Source organism: Budorcas taxicolor, chromosome 22 (genome assembly GCF_023091745.1).
Source record: "Budorcas taxicolor isolate Tak-1 chromosome 22, Takin1.1, whole genome shotgun sequence".
Taxonomy (NCBI): Eukaryota; Metazoa; Chordata; class Mammalia; order Artiodactyla; family Bovidae; genus Budorcas; species Budorcas taxicolor.
The window spans coordinates 23,449,587-23,456,252 of NC_068931.1; the positions used below are offsets into that span (position 1 = coordinate 23,449,587).

General features: G+C 43.4%; 1 pseudogene; it reads left to right on the forward strand.

Annotated features, from left to right (window-relative positions):
• The first annotated feature begins 5,536 nt into the window (after positions 1-5,536).
• On the forward strand, positions 5,537-6,286 carry LOC128067556 (protein maestro-like; annotated as a pseudogene).
• The last annotated feature ends 380 nt before the right edge of the window (positions 6,287-6,666 follow it).

A 6,666-nucleotide genomic window follows, 5' to 3' on the forward strand; every position in this document is an offset into this window, starting at 1 on the left:
ATTACTGTCGATGGGGCTGTTGGTTCTTGTGATGTGAACACCTGTCCTCCAGCAAATGAACTGAGATAATACACACCAATTTACTATGTGTGTCATATACCCTGCAAATTGAATCTCCAAAATACACTCTGAGTTGAATAATACATGACACTGGGTTGAAATGACAGGAAATAGGCTCAGTACAATTGCTGGGGCATCTGTGTCCATCCCAGGCCTTTGTCCACCCAGTCTGCTGCTGCAACGCCAAGCCAGACCTCCCTCTGCATTCTCAGAGCTGACTAAGGGGGGCCATCCATATGGGGAAAGTCACTGCAGAATTGCTGGCTTTTGTGGGACAGCCTCGGGCTGACTCATCCAGTCAAGCCAGGGCTTGGCAGACCCAGCCCCACACTGTTCATCAGTTACAATGAAATTGCGACTGTGTACAATTCCAGGGTCTCTCCAGTTCATATTTAAAGAAATAGTCGTTAGACGCTGGATGATCTGCTCCATGTAAATTGTTGCCCTGAAATTTACAAGAGAGAAAATTTCAGAGTGAAAAAGGGAATGAAATCAGTCTAGGATAGCGGTTGAGGGAATGAGTTTTAAAGGTCAGACACTGGTGTGAATCTTGCCTCCACTTTGACAAGCTGTGCGATTTCTGGCAAGTTCCAAACTATAATTTCTCTAAACTTCAGTTTCTTCATTGGCCTTTAAAGCCAGGACAGTACCTAACTTGCTTTGCATTCATATCCCCAGTGCCCAGCACATTATCTGGCACATAGAAGGTACTGAAAAGCCCTGGATGATTCAAGATTTTTCTGGAATTGTTTTTCTTAACTGCTTGATCCATAGTCAGTCATTTCCCCCTCTTTATGATCTCATGGACTGTCACCAGCCAGGCTGCTCTATCCATGGGATTCTCCAGGCAAGAATACTGGAGTGGGTTGCCATTTCCTCCTCAAGGAGAATCTTCCCAACCCAGTGATCGAACCCACGTCACTTGCATCTCTTTTATTGGCCGGCGGATTCTTTACTGCTGTGCCACCTGGGAAGCCCACTGCTTGTTACAGCTACTGATGTAACAGCCAGCAAAAGCAGTGCTGGTGCATAGCCCTCTGTATCAAGCCACTCTTATGCCTTCCTTGTAGTCCCTAGGGAATCTAGGGGAGAAGGAGGAAACTGGACTCTTAGTGTTTGGCTGCTGTGCCTGATGGCCAGCCAGCAGGTTCATCATGACACCTAAGCTTGTTTTGTGCAACTCAAATCTCCTTCCTCAAAGAAGGTATTTTGCACAGCCAGAGCTGCATATTTTGATACATTTTACTTGTATATTTATAGAACTATATATATGCAGAAATTTGTAGTGTGTCTGTTGTGTTCTTCTCAGTTTGATAGCATGATTCTCACATAAATATGGGTCTATTCATTTGCATGGTTGTATTTGATATTGCACGTAAGTATGTACAATTTTCCTTTCTTTCATGTTTAATTATATGTTACTCAGTCAGAACTATCTTGATCCAGATACTCTCTATTTTCTTTTTTTTAAAGTATAGTTGATTTACAATGTTAATTCAGGTGTCCAACCTAGTGAGTCACTATTTTAATAGGCTGTACTCCATTTAAAGTTCAAAATAGTGGCTATGTTCCCTTGTGCCGTACAATATCTCCTTGTTGCTTACCTGTTTTATACATAACAGTTTGTATCTCTTAATCCTGTACCCCTATTTTGCCCTTCCCCATATCCTCTCTTCACTGGTAACCACAAATTTGTTCTCTGTATTTGTGAGTCAGTTTCTGTTTTGTTAAATACATTTATTTTTTAGATTCCACATATAAGTGATAATATAGATTCTCTGTCTTGCTCCATCTGACTTATTTCCCTAAACATAGTACTCACTAGATCCACCCACATTTATTGCAAGTGGCAGAATTCCATGATGTTTTATGTCCAGGTAATATTCCACTGTATATATGTACCACGTCTGCTTAAGCCAGTCATCTGTTGATGGACACTTAGCTTGCTTCCATGCCTTGGCTATTGTAAATGGTGCTTCTGAGAACATTGGCTGCATGTTTCTTTTTGAACTAGTGTTTTCATCTTCTTCAGATATATACCCAGGAGTGGAGCTGCTGGATCATATGGTAGCTCTGTTTTTAGTTTTTTGAGAAACCTCCATACTATTTTCCACAGTGGCTGCACCAACTTACGTTCCCATTAACAGTGTACTAAGGTTCCCTTTTCTCCACATCCACACCAACATTTGTTATTTGCCATCTTTTTGGTGATAGCCATTTTGACTGGTGTGAGGTGATACCTCACTGTGGTTTTGCTTTGCATTTCCCTAATGATTAGTCATGTCAGGCATCTTTTCATGTGCTTGTTTACCATCTATATATTTTCTTTGGAGAAATATCTATTTGGATCCTTGTCCATTTTTAATTGATTTTTTTGTTGCTATTATTGAGTTATATGTGGCATTTATGTATTTTGGATATTAGTGCCTTTTCAGTCATATCAGTTGCAAATATTTTTCTCACATTCAGTGATGTGTCTTCATTTTTCAAAGATTTTCTTTGCTGTGCAAAGCTTTTAAGTTTAACTTGATCTCATTTGTTTAGATACTACCTTTTTTCTATAGATATATCCATTTCTAACATCTGATCAAGAAGAAAGGTGGAGAGGAGAATAAATACTCTGGGAAAATTAAAAGCAAGGCTATGAGCAGAGACAAGGGTACTACAACAATGCCAGTATTTGAAAAACAGACAAGCAATTATTATTCTGCCCATGTTTATTTCATAGTTCTTCTTCAACTAATGCCTAAACTCTAAAAAGACAAAGTCTTAGTTGTTTTTTTAGTTTCTATGTTACCCCACATAATGCCTTTGCTCTATTTTGTAGGTTCATCATTTGCAATGGAGGGCTGTTAATACATGTAAACTCATAGAAAAGTGTCTGAGCTGCAACTGAGTCCCACAGCTGAGTTGGCAGTGAGCATAAGGGCATGACAGGAAGAGCTCCCAGGGGCTCTACCTGGGGCGTGAAGCTGATAGCGTCTCCCAGCTCTTAGGAGGACCTTGGGAGTATTTGTGCACCACTCCTCTTTTGCGCTTTCCCCTCCTCAAGTCTTCCTTGCCTCTACCCTGGATAAACCCTAAGAACTTTGAATTTGCCACTTCCTTCCAACTTACCCCATCTTTTCCATTTTTGCCTCTACCCAAATTCCCTTCCTCTATCTCATTCTTTGACTAATACACCACACAGAAAATCTCACACTGGCAACTTCTGTCCTCCTTTCACCATGTTCTAAGATCTTCTCTAGGTCTGGACATCTCTTTAGAATTTACCTGTCAGTCTGTCCCTGTTCCATGTCCTCACATCTCTGCAAAGTGGCAATTGGTGGTATTAGATGACTGTGTTAAACATAGGAGAAGTGGAAAGAGTTCTCTTTATTGATTGGTTCAAGCTTTCACTTGCTCCTTATAACCTACTGTGTTCTCCTAGCAAGCTATTAACTTCTCCATGCCTCTGTTTTCAGTCATTAATTTTTCATCCCTTTTTCATGCCCTCCAGTCATGAGTCAGCACCTTCCTTTGGTTGAATCTAGCATAAAGCCAGCGGACACAGCATCCAGAGAACTATATGCTGCAGGTCTTGACCACTGTGCTGGCCAAGAGAACATGGATAGGCCTTAGAGGGCAAGCCAGCCCTGCACTGGCATGCAGTACTGATCATGCTTGTTTAGTAGGTGTCTCCCCTCTAAGACTGTGAGCTTCCTAGAGCCAGGAGCTGCATTTCTTTGACTTTGAATCCCCTGCTCATTTCATGGGACTTCAAATAGAATGCAAGCTTAATCAATGTCTATGGGTGGACTTGTTGGTGAAAGTGTATCCTTTCCAGAAAGCATGTTTTCACTTTTATCTAGATAGATCTGACCCATTAGGGGTCCATGTTGCCAGTAGTGGGTCCTGATGAACATGTAGTGTGGTGAAGAGGAGACTGGAGGAAAGACCAACTAAAAATTATTCACAAGTTTTCAGGAAGTCCTACTATCACAGAGGGCAGAGGGCAGATTAGTTTGGTAGCACAAAATAGTAATGAGATTTTAGAGCGCATAAGATGTTGAGAGACGACTGGGTGGGGTACGGCAGTGTCATGGGCCTGGACAGACAGACGGCATGAGTTCCTGATGTTACAAGTTAGTGTAGGGAGAGAGGCACGGCCATGAAAAGGAATCTACAAACCGTGAAAGTGAAAGTGAAGTCGCTCAGTCGTGTCCGGCTCTTTGCGACCCCATGAACTGTAGCCCACCAGTCTCCTCAGTCTATGGAATTCTCCAGGCAAGAATACTGGAGTGGGTTGCCATTTCCTTCTCCAGGGGATCTTCCCCACCCAGGGATCGAACCCAGGTCTCCCACATTGCAGGCAGACGCTTTACTGTCTGAGCCACCAGGGAAGCCATGAAGCCGGTATCAAAGATAAAACCACATTAAATTCACTATGACAACCAACTCCAGTGTTCTTGCATGGGAGATTACATGGACAGAGGAGCCTGGCAGGCTACAGTCCTTAGGGCCGCAAAGAGTCAGAAACAACTGTGAGTGACTAACGCTTGCAACACTCATTGCCTTGGATCAAGCTCATACGTTCCCCCTCGCCCTACCCTCATTTGTTACATTCTTCTCTGCAGCAAGATACTCTATCCTGTGTTTACAACAGTACCTGGCAGAGGAATATGTGTTGAGTGAAAATTATGTAGAGGGAGAGGAAGTTTAAGTGCAGAACCATATTTACATGTAGGTTCACGTTAATCCGGAAGCCAGAATTATAAAAGCATGTGTAGCTAGTAATCTTTTTGTACTATTTTTCTGTTAAAAACAGTCACACTTTGTCTCTGAGGAATCATTAAAAATAGTCACCAGAGGCTCTTTCCCTGGGCCCTTGGAGAAACAGGATACTAACATGAGAATTTTCAGTTAGTAAAACAACACGGCCTGTAACGAATCTCTAGCAACTCTCAGGGGCAGATAGCCGAAAAAGGTCTTATTAGGGACTTCTCTGGTGGCTCAGACAGTAGAGCGTCTGCCTACAATGCAGGAAACCTGGGTTCGATCCCTGGGTTGGGAAGATCCTCTGGAGAAGGAAATGGCAACCCACTCCAGTACTCTTGCCTGGAGAATCCTGTGGACAGAGGAGCCTTGTGGGCTACAGTCCGTGGGGTCACAAAGAGTCGGACACTACTGAACGACTTTACTTATGTATTTCCCACTCGTGATAAAACGCCAATCTGCTCTATGTCTCATTTTCAATGGCAAAATGCAACTGACGGCCAGCCCCGAGCTTGTTTAAAGGACAGCGATGTTCCTGGAAGTGATCACTTTTTTCATTGGGATGAGTTCCAAGGAAGAAGCCTCATCACCCTGCTCAGGAATTCACAGCTGAGAAAATTGAGCCGAGTCATCCCATCTGGCTGCTACCCGGAGAACAGCAGCTCTGCGCGCCACCTGTGCTCTGACCACACCCGCCACATCTCCATGTGACCACAATTCCATGGACCAAACAAGGAGAAGAATACGGGGCCAGCCCCTTTCCAGCCCCGCCACCCAGCCCAAGAAGAAAAGGACATCAATGATGTCTTTCTTTTCCAAGGTCTCTTGGAATCTGAGGCTCCAGAAGCAGGAACCTCTGAAGAATGTGTTTTTCATCTTGGCAAAGACAGCCTGGGACCGCAGTGTTAAAAAGTCTTATATGGTGATGAGAGGCCTGGGAATCATGACCTGTGAGGCTCCGGACAAGGCAAGAAAGTATAAGAAGATTGTTCTAGACCTGCTGGTGCATGGTCTGTATGACCCCGGTGAGTTCTGAAGTCATCCACCAGAGCTTGAAGATCCTGACAGCATCATCCTGGGCAAGATGCACGGGAAAGGCCTGAGCGCCTTCTTCATAGACATCACCCTCCAGACCAGGGCTTTGCTTGAGGACAAGAATGACAGCCTGAGATACTTGACCTTTGTCTTATTTGGACAACTGTTTACCCTTGCTGGACAGAAATGGAGGAGGTTCTTCACCCATCAGGTGAATCTGACTCGGGCCTCCCTCCTGCCCCACTTACAGGACAGGAATCCCCAGGTGGCCAAGGCTTGCAAAACAATTTTTTGAGCCTGTTCTCTGTATCTGAGACAAAGCAAGGACTACAGTTTCCAGAATGAGGAGGGTCAAAGGAACCCTAAACTCTGCCAGCAGCTGAGCCCCTACCATCCAGAGCTCCTGCAGTTCTTCTATGCAAATAAAATCCTGTAAACACAGAGGCAGGGAGGTTGGTCCGGTGAACTGAGTGCATGGCTGCGGGCTGATAGTCCCCCTCTTTTAACCCTTTGGAGGCTCTGTTGCCTCTGGTGATTGTGATAGAAAGTGGGATGTTGGGAGACCAATTGATGGCAAACATAAAACCATGGAATTGTATAATTGTACCCAAAGTAAATTCTAAACAGCTTATGTCTCATTTTCTTCCATACATATTTGATGATAAAGTGTGTCCTTTCTTTAAAACATTTAAAGTACATGTGGCTTTTGTTCTCAGTGTTTTTCTTATTAAGGATATCTCTGTCACCAACCTTTCTTTTTAATTTTTAAGGCTCAGGAGAATATTACCTGAAGTTTTTTTTTTTTTTTTTTAATCT